The sequence below is a fragment of the Malus domestica genome, chromosome 13 (assembly GCF_042453785.1).
Source record: "Malus domestica chromosome 13, GDT2T_hap1".
Taxonomy (NCBI): Eukaryota; Viridiplantae; Streptophyta; class Magnoliopsida; order Rosales; family Rosaceae; genus Malus; species Malus domestica.
This window is the reverse complement of record NC_091673.1, coordinates 25853975-25868645: the sequence shown is the minus strand read 5'-3', so window position 1 is coordinate 25868645 and position 14671 is coordinate 25853975.

The window sequence follows — 14671 nt, the reverse complement described above, 5'->3', positions numbered from 1 at the left end:
GATACTACACCACTAAGGGAGATAGCAGAGCTTTTAACTAGAGAAAGATAGGTTTTCTAAGGAAATCTAGACAAGAGATAGCTTGTCGCTAAAAAGGACTGAATCTGGGTTGATTTCAACTTTTGGATGCAAATCTGGCTTGAGAGCAGAGTTTGTATGTTTGTTTGTTTGATTGGTTGAGTCCTTGTCTCTGGGGCTTCTTCCTCCTTTTATAGGCAGATTAGTTCGATTGCTACAACTTTGTTCTTGCCCGAAAGCATTTGGAGGGTAGTGAGTCATCAACTTTTTACTTGGAATGCCACTAGAAAGTGTTTTTTGGCTAGTAGTAGGTTTGTCTCCATCGCTTATTACTTCAATAATAAGCACATGACTTGTATTTGGCTGAGAAGGCTTTTGGGTTTGGTGCTGGGCTTCAGGCAAGTCCCCTTTAATTTGGCACCCTTGTACTTTCCTTCATTTAAGCCCAATTTTCAAATATTAACCCAAAACACTTGGCTCACTAGCCAATCTACCCACCATATATTTCTCACTGCTTGTTCTCGAAACCCTAATGGGCTGGAAAACCATATTATCATTGGCATTGAACAGTCTCTTAAACGCACGTTCAATAGTTTCAAATGCTTTGTTACAAAATACGCACGATACATCTTCAATAATTCTCATTTTTTTGTAAGTTTACCCTTGTTGGTGAAGCATTCAAACAACTCCTCCATACACAAATCTTCACTTTACCAGGTACATAGGCTCTTCAAAGGGTTTTCCATAGGAACTTCACGTCATCTCCAATGGTTGAAACACTTGGGTCATTAGCATTCACCATCACACAGTTACGTGGAATATGGTATGCACTTTTTATAGTAAATTACTCATTCTTTTCCACATTCCACATTTGAACATCACATGGTTTTAGAAAGCTCAGTGGAATGCTTTTAATTAGGCGTTCCTCCTGTTAGAACTTATATGTGAGAAGTGAATCAAAACACCTAATAAAGAAATGAAATAACATTACTATAAGGAGATATAATGTAATGAAACTTATACATGTTGATCAATGTATAATATAAGGTGAGAAAACTATAAGTTTTGTACAAAATGATGTATAGAACGGTTATAAGGAGTTGGAAAACTAAAAGTAACTACAACCATGATAGGAGGCAGTTACATCCTTATAACTAGGGTTTCGAACCCCTTTCTCGGGTGTGGCATGGTTCTCTTAATGCTACTGCTAGTCCTATTGACAGTAGAGACATCCAATACGTTTCCAAGAGAAGGGAAGGTCTTAATCACGTCTCGATCTTCATGGCATCATCCTCAAGTAAGTTCCATGCATTCATTGTCTATCGACATAATGCATTATGCTCAAACTAGGGTTAACAATGCTGCATGCATTTACTGCAGTACGTAATTCATATGCGCTGTTGTGTTCGATCTTTATATGATTTAATAAGTATATATGTACATATGTAAGGTTTTCACCTCCTCCTCCCAAAACATTTTATTAATCATTTCCACATTCTAGGACGCACCATTCTTCGTGATCAAATTGTTCACCGTAAAGGATGTTGGAATTTTGGATTATTTTATTGTTTGAATTTGGGCTTAGCCCGTTAGTATTAGGGTTTCGTTTTCTTGCTTATTAGGGTTAGGTTAGTTCTCTATACAGTGGCGAAGCCAGGATTTCTCGGGGGGAGGAGCGAATTTAAAACAGTGCAAGGTTAAAAAAAAAATAGCAACAACTAAATCTTTTGAAGGTAGTACCTACGAATTGCTTCACGACAATTGAGTGGATAATCAAGCATTCGACATCTCAGTCCAGGGTCTGCCGGAAGATTAGCTAATATTTCATCCAACTCAGTAATCTCACTTTGTTGTGCACTACTCGGAATACTAGAAGGAGGAGGAGGACTACCCGGAATATTTGAAGGAAGATGAGGACTATCCGGAATATTTAGAGAAGGATTTAAGCACTGTTTCTTATAATATTGTTCCATTACGTAACTGTATAACGAAAGAAAAACAAATATATCTTAGACTCTTAGTCCTAGAGTAGACTACGAATTTAATTAATCAGTACCAACAATCATATCATATGAATAATCAATTTTTATTCTACAGTAGAGTATGTAGACTACGAATGTAATTAATAAGTACCAACAATGCATTTGAATGAGGGTTTTAGTTAGTTGAATTGGGGTTCATTATGTTAATGTATATATAATATATCAATCCTCTTTTATGTACTTCAAAAAAAAAATCAATAATCATAGTATTCATATGAATAATCTATAATCAATAACCATATAATGTATAACCCCATAATCCTACATCAATTAAACAAAATTTTATATTCAATAATCAATTAGGGTTTGAAATAAATTAAAAATTTTACCTTAATTGGAATTTGGAGTGGCTGTGCACAGTGCACAGTGCTTGCAGTTGCAGACTGATATGTCTGGTCTTGGAGGAGGCCAACAACCAATGGAAAGTGAAGGTTTTTGTTGGAAATGTGCCCTAAAGCCAATCATGTGATGATACTTTACGGACATTTCACATGTTAAACTAATCTAGTTTTACATATAAAGGGCATACATTATTGTTTGAGCCGTCTCATATAAATGTTATATGCTTAAACAATAAAGTCCAAGGAATTTGTGATTGGGAGAATGTAATCTAATGAAGTTAGATTCTTGAGACCATTCTTTCGTAGACACATCCTAAACGTTCCTGATCATAGGATTGCCAATTGGGCATTGACAGTCCGTCAAGATCGGTACGTACTATGTCTTCTCTCAGGGAGAGTGATTAGTCTCTAGTCATTGGTGTGTGTGACATCAAGACAGGTACGGTAGGTGCTCAATAGAGAATGAGTTCACTGAACGCGATCAACGAAGAGTTCTCATATTCCATGTCACATGAGAACTCATGGTTGGGATAATGCAAAGTAGTCCTTTGACCTGAGGCATCATAGTTGTCTTGTGGTTAAGACCTTGATCTTTGATTATGTCAAAGTCATCCCACCAGGAGGGTGTCCACGGCATCGTTGGGGTCAAGCCGCTTAGCTATGGAGACAAGTGAATGCGCAACAAGGGATCTCTAACCTTCAAACCGTTTGAAGGAGAATACTCTCTGATATGATTTGAATCTCTGGCCAGAGTATGAATGAGATTTGGGAATGCGTTCCTAATCACATTCAAGGTAATCATATAAGCACAAGACACACATTGGATAGTAGACATGAGAAAATAAACTATCAAACCAAACAATGTGGTCAAGAGTATTAGATTAGAGAAGGACCGTATTGCATTTGTAATCCCAGACTGAATAGGTTCTCCACCTCTTCTGATTAGCTTGGGTAACCATGACATACGGCTAGGTGTCACTCATGGTTTGTGGAAGCCCTAAACGTGTGTAATCACTAAAGGGAGAATTGAAAATAGTTTCAATTCACAATCGATGTAAAATGGTTTTAATCGCCCACTACCTCGCTAAAAGGAACCTAATGAATCGTACACCGTGTAAGGTAGAGATGGACGAAATAAATGAAATGAGTAAGATTAATTGAATGGTTTAATTATTTATGGCAAGGATTAATTAATATGTTAATTAATCAAACGAATAAGTTCGTTAAAGACTTCGGGATAGTTTTGGACCTTAAGGCCCAATGGGCTTCGAACGTCAAGCCCATTAACTTAAGTTGTATGACAATTTAATGAATAAAGATTCATTAAAGCCCAAAAGCCCAAAAATCCCTAAATGGCCGGCCATAAGGAATGAATTAGGGTTTTGGTTATTTAGGTCACTTAAAGAAGTGACTATATAAATGACTTTATAGCCAAATATTCATTAAGTGAAATAAGGGTTTATTTTTGGGGAAAATGGGTGAGAATTGTCTCTCCATTTTCTCTCTAAAGAGGCCAACACCTTGGAGGTGATTAGCTAGTCATCTAATCCTCCAAGGTCACTCATTCATCATCCAATCTCTCCTTGGTGTAGAGACTTAGAGGTTCTCAATTTTGGGAACTTGGAGAACCTATTCTTCCATCCAAATCCATGGATCTAAGAAGCAAGGAATGAAGGCCCTATCTCTTTGGGTGATTAGCCTTTGCTTATGCAAAGAGGAATCTACAAAGGTAAATTTCAACTCACTTTGTTTTTGAGTTGATTATTGGTTCACCAATCTACTAGGCTTTGAATTTCATGGTCATGTTTTGTTTTTGAGTACATGTAAGCATGATTCCGCCTTTAATTGTTAATTGCATGCTATATGATGTTGCTCAAATGAACATGTTTTCCCAAAAGATTTCCTTCAAGTGGTATCAGAGCCTAGGTCTAGTAGTTGGTGAATCCTTTTGTGTTTTGTAGTTCATAAGTTTGTGATCTAAAAGTTGTAATTGTTACAAGCTTTATTCTTGCTTCTTTGAAAGTAAATTTTGTTGGAAAATTTGCTATCTCAAATGTTGTAGATGTTGTTCATATGAGCATGAATATTGGAGCTAAAATTTGGTGCCATGCTTTTGGGAAAATTCGGCCAAAATCAAAGGGTGAATTTTTGGGTTCTTGTTTGACTTGTTAAAAGTGTTTTAATGTGTTCTTTGGAACCCCTAAGTACCCTAGTTTGGTTAGATGTTATTTCCCTTAAGTAAGAATGGTTTTGGAATGTTTTTGGGTGGAAAAAGTTCATGGAAAAATTTGGGTTTTTCATGGATGTTCTTCATTGTTCTTGATGTTCTTGCCAAGAACAAAAAGGTTTGGTGTTTTGATTCAAAGTTTTGAATTATTTCATAAAGTTTATGTGATATGTTTTTAAATGATTTATTATGTATTTAAAGTGTTAAATATTTGTATAAATGATGATTGAAATAATTGTGTTTGAATTATTTCAAAAACATATCTTATCTTACATACACTTGCATGTTTTTGACAAAACTCACAAATCAACACACACACCAACCTTATCCCTCCCTAAAACCAGCCACTCCCTCAAAGGGAGTACTTTTGGGGTTTTTATGCAATTACATAAAGTTTTGATACTTTTGTGTATTTGCACTTTGGCCCAAAAGTTTACGTTTTTACGTTTAGGTCCAAAAACGCTAAAGGACAAATTGTTTTGTTCCTTTAATGAAGTTTTTGCATTGATTAAAGTTTGGGTTCTAGTTGTATTTACATGAAGTTGTGACTTTTGTGTATTATACAAAGTGACCCCAAAAGTTTTTGTATTTGCAATATGGCCCAAAAGTTGAGGTTAATTGCAAGATGGCCCAAATAGGATGAGAACAAAATTGTTTTGTCTCTTTAAATGAGAATTGGATTTTCATTTTGTTTAGCTCCATTTAAATCAATCTTATGGATACAAAAACCAAATGAAAATGTTGCATTCAATTAATTAGTTAAAGTGTTAATTAATTAAAGGGTGATTATGAACCTAAGCCTAATATAATTGAGCTATGTGAAAGGCGTTTCAAATTTGTTTGAACCATGGGAATGTGTAGATTAGATTTTGGTTGTAATTTGATTTGATCAAATGTTGTAAAAGGGCTTAAGCTCTTCTTTACTTTAAAGTAACTTGTTATATGCAAATGTTGTAATGAGCATAAGCTCACCTTTACTTTGAAGTACTTCTTTCTTGCTTTATATGATATGCATGAAAATGAAGTAGTTGGGTCCAACGCCCCTAAGACAACACGCCTTAATGTGATTAAACGCGTAACTAAAATTAATCACCATCCCTAGACCGAGATTCAACACAAGGCTCGTGTTGAATCTAAACAAAGGTTCATAATCATCCTTAGGCCCTAAGGCAACTATGTAGTCCATCAAATGAATGCAAAGTTTATGTTAGTAGTATCATATACTCTTGCTTTAAAAATCGTTTTAAAAGCATAGTGGGAGTATTATGTACAACTAAAACAAAGGGATGGACCAATAGTTGTAATAGGACCAAAATAGTTTTAATAGAGATTAAAATGTATGTTTATATGTGATGAGACCTAAAACCCTCAATCAAACCAATATTAAGTTGATAAGCGAGAGATGTTTAGAATATCTCTTCGTGGCCTTCCACCGTGGTGGGATCCAATCGTTTATGACTTGTACACCGGCTTCACCCTATCATGGGGGAGTACAAAGTGCATGCTTATACTCAGGAGGAATCCATATACATATGATGAGGTGAGTGTAGGCAACGAGGATAGCTATACATCGTATCATCGTGAGGCTATTCTTGAACCCCTTCACACACTAAGCATGGTGGGAAGAACTTAACTAAGTGAAATGGAGCCAACATCATATCATTGTGAGGTGACATTCTCTAGAGGCCAAATAAGATGGGTACTTGCATTAGTTGCAAATGAGTAAGCGTACTCTCTCATTATTATTGTTGCTAGCCATACATCGTATCATCGTGAGGTGGGCTTGGTAATAGTGAGCCTCCCATAACCTACTAGGAGTTTCATCCAAAACTCTCGAATTCCTATGAGGGATATGGAATTTGCCAAAAATAGTGGGTGGTGCTATTTTGATTTAAAGACCCGAATCAAATGGCTTAAAATCAATCAATTTATATTCGTTATGTATTTGATTACCAATATATTTGCAAACGCTATCCAACACTTGACAAAACCGAACGTTTAGTTTACGGACTTGGTACTACAAAACCATAGATTGTCTTTAATGGCTTGTAAAAGTACCAAAGTAGTCTCATCCTCACAATCTTCCTATTGATAATGTATCATTAGAAGAATATGTTAGAAAATGTCTATCATAAAGAGGACAACACTTTTAATGTCATAATTCTTCAATTACAATTTGTTGTATGAAGAAATAGGAGTTGCTTTGAACAACTCTTAGTCAATGCAAACACTTAGTGCTTGTTTCTTTGTTAAATGAACAAAGAACTTGAGAAGAAAGCACAAAGGCATGAACACTTAAATGTGCCATGATTCTTCATTTACAATTGTAGTATGAAGAAATGAGAGTTGCCTTGTACAACTCTTGAAGGTTTGTAATTATGTTTAGAACATAATGGTTGGTTGACAAAAATAGTCCATTAACATGGACTTATGATGATTTTGAATCATTAAGTGTTGAAGTGATAAACCACTTAACGAGACGGAAACTAGGCAAGGACTTCACCTTTGTTTCCCTATCCTAATCGTTCACTAAGTTTATTGTAAACTATGTAGTGAACAAAAACCACATGCTCTCCAAAATTGTTTGATGTGTATAACACAATTGAAAAAGGTTTCAAGAGAGATAGTGGGAGTTTAGGGACAATGACTAATGTAGTCAAAGGTGAAAGTCAAATAAAGAAGATAAATAACTCCAAGGGAACAAACTTTCTTTATGAAAGGATGGACATTGGAAGGGGTATTTGCAAGAAATGTCTTGCAAGTGTCAAGGACACACCTTTCGAAGGTGTTGTAAATTGTTCTTGAATAGTTCAAAACAGTTGGTTCTTCTACTTGAATGCATGATTCCGTATTAGTGACTATGTTTTACAATCGTTGTAAAAGTGTGGCTAATAAGAAGTAGAAGATTAATGAGAGAAGAGAAAGTGCTTCACATTCGGAAACGTGAATCAAATGTAGATCTCTGCGAAAGCAGATGGTACTTACTTCCTCATATGAACTACCAAAGAAATTGGAAAAACATAGATTGTCTTTGTATTCCAATTTTAAGGAACTAAATTCCGTCACTATGTGAAATGGATAAATGTTTTGTTTGACAAAACAATGTTCTTTATTAATCAATGATTGGATTATGGTAATCTAATTAATTATCTCTATAGTAGAGATAATATGGTAGTGTTAACTGTTTAGAAAATAATGATGCTTAAAACCCAAAAGGTTGCAAGGTAGTGACTAATCCCAACTAAAGTTGTGATACCTCTAAAACATAAATTACGAGTTGGTCATAAATGGACGCTTTGGATCGTTAGGTCCGGATCCAATACCTTCTTGTTAAAATTGTATGGAGGCGAAATGTTCGAATCTTTATTCTTTTGGAAAGAAGAAAGAATCACAAAGTTGTTGAGGTTAATTCACTTAGATGTTAGTGGCACTTGTCCACAAACATAATACTACTCATGTTGAATTACATTCACCGAAGATCACTCTCGGTTGGACTATAGTTTATTTTGAATAAACACAAGTCCGAATACTTTGCAAAATGTTTCAAAGAATTCAAGTAATGTAAGTTGATGAGTAAGACATCTAAAGTATTTACCTCCTTAGATTTGATCCAAGGAAAGGTAACACTTTAGATAAGTTTCCTTGAAAGATATCAAGGAAAATAGCATCATAAGATAATGTATTTCTCCATTAGGAGAAGAACGAACTTGAATAAGATTTAGTTCGTTAGATATTATCAATTACCCATATATAGGATATATACTTCTAAAACAATATGATTGTCAATGAGAAGATCTTCCAATATTTTCATGACTCCATAAGATGTAGTTGGAAAAGAAAGACAAATCTTAAGCATGTTAAAGATTTGGGGTTGTGTGCTAACAAGCAATATTTGTTTGATAATAATCTTGTAGGATATCCTTAAAATAACTTTTGGATATCGCTTCTATAAACCAACTAACAAATGTTGTTTTGTTGGGTAGTTCATTGTAATTCTACAATGTGATTTGCCTAAAAGCAAATGAACGAGAGATAGAACTCGAAGAATGGGTTCTTTGAGAGACAAGATAGTAATCAACAAATATAACAACCTAGTTCCTATACCACAAGCTCCAAGGTAGTCGATAAGGATTTATAAACCGTCTCAGTTGAATGGTTTTGAACTTTATGACTATGTCATAGAGTTACACCTCTTAATTCGAAAGAAGTAAGAATGAAAATCCTTATGACTACATTGAGTGCATATACGATATATACTCAAGGAAATGGTAAAGTACCATTTGACTCGAAATAATGAAACCTTCATAGCTAATTGGTAGCTTAAGGTGACTACAATCAAATAGAATGGTTGACTTTAAAGGAACCATTTTTGACGTAGTCTTAGTTTCAATTAATTCGAAGATTGCTAGCTACAACTAAATGGTGATTCAATGTTTGGACATAATATGGGTTTCCGAAACCATTATTAAGATAGTCTTGATAATATATGTCTAAAACTATAAATCACAAGACATGTAAGTTGTAGAGATCCATCCATCATGGATCTTAGCAAGATAGTGGGAGCTATTTGCATTTTATGAGAAAAAGGATCAAATCGTTTGATTTCTCATAAAGATGTAAATGAATCTTTTGTTTACTAGTTTTACAAAAGATTAGTGGGAGTTAATCATGTTCCTAAAAATTTAAATATATATGATATATTAATTTTGGAAATGAAAAGAATACTTCTTCGTTAAAGTTATGACTTTAATACATTATATGAAGATAGAATGTATATGGGAGATATAGTCTATATACATGGGATGGAAATCTATAATGATATATTTCATGATATAATTGGATTATATCAATCCCTAATAATAGACAATGGATGCTAGGAAGTTTCTCATATGATGATAAACTTCAATAAGAAGGACGATTCTAGTGAGACTAGCAAGTTGCCCTTCTCAAAGGGAATGTACCCTTTGACTCCCAAAGAAATAATGCGTAAATTGAATCCTTTATGCATACGCAGAAAGGTGATTTATGTATTTCATATTGTATGAAAAACATTGATATGAGTTGTACCTAGAACGGTACAAGATGATATCAGTGCAAGCCCAGGATCAGAACCATGGCAACTGTCAAGTGAGTCCTTAAGTATTTGAGAAATACTAAAGGATAGATTCCTCAAAGAATGAGGAAGAATTAGAGTAACGAAATGGAAGCGTAAATGTATTAGATTATGAATCTAATCCATCATTAGATGTTTCTTCATTATGAATGAAGAGATAAACGAATATCTCTTTATTATGACTAAAGAGATATTTGGATGGAAACATTAAAGTAATGACTTTAGTGTGTTCCATTATGAATGCAAGATATATTGCCATATAGAAGTTTACAACAATGTTGTTTGGATGGGAAAGTTCATTTATGAACTCTCTATTCGATTCCAACCAGAAAGTGTATGACACTAATGGGGCGATAGCTCAAGCCTGGGAATCAAGGTCTCATCAAGATCCGAACTCAAATGAGAGACTGAACCACATGATTGAGAATCATGTATAATGGTGACGTCGTTATTCTCAAGGTTGCTTCTGTGGATAACACATATAGATATCCACTGCCTAGGCCTACTATTCAGCCATTTATGAAATGACTACAGAAGAGATATCATCATTGATGATCAAGCTGATTGGCTCTAGTGCAAGTGGGAGATTGTTGGAAATGTGCCCTAAAGCCAATCATGTGATGATACTTTACGGACATTTCACATGTTAAACTAATCTAGTTTTACATATAAAGGGCATACATTATTGTTTGAGCCGTCTCATATAAATGTTATATGCTTAAACAATAAAGTCCAAGGAATTTGTGATTGGGAGAATGTAATCTAATGAAGTTAGATTCTTGAGACCATTCTTTCGTAGACACATCCTAAACGTTCCTGATCATAGGATTGCCAATTGGGCATTGACAGTCCGTCAAGATCGGTACGTACTATGTCTTCTCTCAGGGAGAGTGATTAGTCTCTAGTCATTGGTGTGTGTGACATCAAGACAAGTACGGTAGGTGCTCAATAGAGAATGAGTTCACTGAACGCGATCAACGAAGAGTTCTCATATTCCATGTCACATGAGAACTCATGGTTGGGATAATGCAAAGTAGTCCTTTGACCTGAGGCATCATAGTTGTCTTGTGGTTAAGACCTTGATCTTTGATTATGTCAAAGTCATCCCACCAGGAGGGTGTCCACGGCATCGTTGGGGTCAAGCCGCTTAGCTATGGAGACAAGTGAATGCGCAACAAGGGATCTCTAACCTTCAAACCGTTTGAAGGAGAATACTCTCTGATATGATTTGAATCTCTGGCCAGAGTATGAATGAGATTTGGGAATGCGTTTCTAATCACATTCAAGGTAATCATATAAGCACAAGACACACATTGGATAGTAGACATGAGAAAATAAACTATCAAACCAAACAATGTGGTCAAGAGTATTAGATTAGAGAAGGACCGTATTGCATTTGTAATCCCAGACTGAATAGGTTCTCCACCTCTTCTGATTAGCTTGGGTAACCATGACATACGGCTAGGTGTCACTCATGGTTTGTGGAAGCCCTAAACGTGTGTAATCACTAAAGGGAGAATTGAAAATAGTTTCAATTCACAATCGATGTAAAATGGTTTTAATCGCCCACTACCTCGCTAAAAGGAACCTAATGGATCGTACACCGTGTAAGGTAGAGATGGACGAAATAAATGAAATGAGTAAGATTAATTGAATGGTTTAATTATTTATGGCAAGGATTAATTAATATGTTAATTAATCAAACGAATAAGTTCGTTAAAGACTTCGGGATAGTTTTGGACCTTAAGGCCCAATGGGCTTCGAACGTCAAGCCCATTAACTTAAGTTGTATGACAATTTAATGAATAAAGATTCATTAAAGCCCAAAAGCCCAAAAATCCCTAAATGGCCGGCCATAAGGAATGAATTAGGGTTTTGGTTATTTAGGTCACTTAAAGAAGTGACTATATAAATGACTTTATAGCCAAATATTCATTAAGTGAAATAAGGGTTTATTTTTGGGGAAAATGGGTGAGAATTGTCTCTCCATTTTCTCTCTAAAGAGGCCAACACCTTGGAGGTGATTAGCTAGTCATCTAATCCTCCAAGGTCACTCATTCATCATCCAATCTCTCCTTGGTGTAGAGACTTAGAGGTTCTCAATTTTGGGAACTTGGAGAACCTATTCTTCCATCCAAATCCATGGATCTAAGAAGCAAGGAATGAAGGCCCTATCTCTTTGGGTGATTAGCCTTTGCTTATGCAAAGAGGAATCTACAAAGGTAAATTTCAACTCACTTTGTTTTTGAGTTGATTATTGGTTCACCAATCTACTAGGCTTTGAATTTCATGGTCATGTTTTGTTTTTGAGTACATGTAAGCATGATTCCGCCTTTAATTGTTAATTGCATGCTATATGATGTTGCTCAAATGAACATGTTTTCCCAAAAGATTTCCTTCAGTTTTGTCGTGTGGGGGAGGGAAAATGGGGGAAAAGGTGGGGTGGGGGGGGGAATGACGTCTGACGGGATGGGATATGGGGAAAAGGGTGAAGGTTTTTAATTTGAAATAGGGATTCAGATGGGGATGGGCACCAGTGGTCCCCCGTTTATATTTTTTTTTTTTCATTCAACCAAAACGACGTCGTTTACCAAAAAATTTTAATTTTTTTTTACCAGGCCCAAAACGACGTCGTTTTGGCCTGGATTTTAAAATTAAAAAAAAATCCCTCCCGTCATCTTCCCCGAGAGCTACTCTGTTTCTGGTTTCAAAATTCAGAAGCCGGTGCTCACCGGTGCTCCCTAGTTTCCGGCCGAACAAGGGGGGTTCAAGCGTCGCTCCTGGCTTTGTTTTCCGGCGAGCGGAGGGGCGAACGCCCCCCTTCGCTCCTACGTAGCTTCGCCTCTGTCTCTATATATATGGTGCTTTGTAGCTCGTAGAATAAAAAGTTAGTCACAATGTAACCTCTAAGGTTTTGTAGCCGTTTCGGCATTCTCAGTTAGTTTAATAATATTATTATTTTGTTAGTCTTGTTCGTTGCGCACTCTGATATTCAACTAAGGATGCATCCAAGCCTAGTGGTATCGGGCTGATCACCTTCCTAAAATAATTTTGCAACCATCTCCCAAACCTTGATGTTTAACCCGTCACCCACCCGCCATCTTGCTCCCATCTGAATAATCCTATGAGCCTCTGCGATACTCCTCCAACCATAAGAAGCATTAGACTTTACTAGAGAACTTGCATATGGATGGTACTGAGCCTTGAAGAGTTGAGCGACAAGTGAATCTGGTTGTTGAATTAGGTGCCAACCCTGTTTGTCAAGCAACACCAAGTTGAATGCATACAAGTCTTTAAACCCCAACCCACCAAAATTGCACCACCATTTGAATCAACTCATCACACAAAGTTTTGGCAACAAGCAAGTTTGCATCGAATGTAGAGACACTGCTTGTGCAACTGTCTTTATCAATAACTCATTCCCTGCACTACTCAACATACTACCTCTCCACTCGTTCAATTTCGTCCATACCCGATCCTTTAAATATGCAAAGGTAGCTTTATTTGCCTTCCCCACATAAACTGGTGAACCCAAATAATGATCATGAACCTTCTTCTTGCCATACCTAAGCAATCTGTGAGTAATTTTCCATCAAATTCCGTGAGATTTCCACTGAAAGCCACACAGCTTTTCTCAAAATTTATCGTTTGCCTAGATGCTCATTCACATGTTTTTAACAAATTCTTCACGTGAAGACATTCTTGGATTGTACTTTGAGCAAAAACAAAGCTATCATCAGCGAAGAATAGATGATTTACATTCGGCGCCCTTTTGCAAATAGTTATGCCTTTGATTCAGACTTGAGTTTCCCACTTATTCTATAAAGAATACAAGCCCTCCGCACAAATAATGAATAAGAACGGTGAGAGTGGATCCCCTTGCCTTATACCTCTCTTTGGATAAACATACCCCACCGGATCACCGTTAAGCTTGAAAGATGACCGTAGTAACACACATCATCACTAAACCAATCCACTACTCGGCAAAGCCGAAATTCCTTATGATTTTTTCTAAAAACCTCTATACGCTTTCCTAATATTTAGCTTTATGGCCATAACTTCATTCCATCCACATTTTTTCTTGTGCATATAATGAGCAAGTTATGAAGCAACCAAGCTATTGTCCGATATTAACCGTCTGAGAAAGAGTGCATTTGAGAAGGGTATTTTTTATTTCCTCGTCTGAGAAAGGCATCAACAGTTTCGCATTTATTTCCGCTCCCACCCTCGGGGAGCTGTTTTCCAGGACCTCCGTCATTTTCAGCTGTCCCTTGAGAGTCAAAGAGCGTTGTGAAATAATTCACAATAACCCATTCCATTCCCAGTTTATCATTGTGACAATCACCGTTCTCATCAAATAACCCATTCAGACTAGTTCAACGTTGCCTCCAGTTTGCTTTCTGATGAAAGTATTTTGTGTTTTGATCCCCCAATCATAGCCAATTCTCTGGAGATCGCTATCTCCAAAACACTTCTTCTAGAGCAAGTAAGGAATAAAGTTTTCAATAGAGCTCCTTACACTATGCAATAGTAGTATCGTTGAAGGGTTGCCTAAACAAGCAATTAAGCTTGTCCTCCATCTCACCGATATCTCTTGGAAAAAGTTCGAAATGATCGATTTGCCCAATTGAAATGTAATTATGTAACTAATATTCTTAAATGATTCTTTAACATCGTCTCTACATGTTAGGCTCCCTAAATAAAAAATAAAAAATATATAAAATAGCAAATTGGCACTTTCATTAGTAGGAGTGTGCACCGTTCGGTTCAGTCCGATTTACTCCTTAAACCAAAATTGAAATTGAAGTCCAGTTTTCTCAATATTTATAACCACACGGTTTGGTTTAATGCAATTCCGGTTTGGTTTGACCGTACATAACATTGTTTCCAATCCTCCTGCAAACACCAAACCTAAACATTGTGACCACAA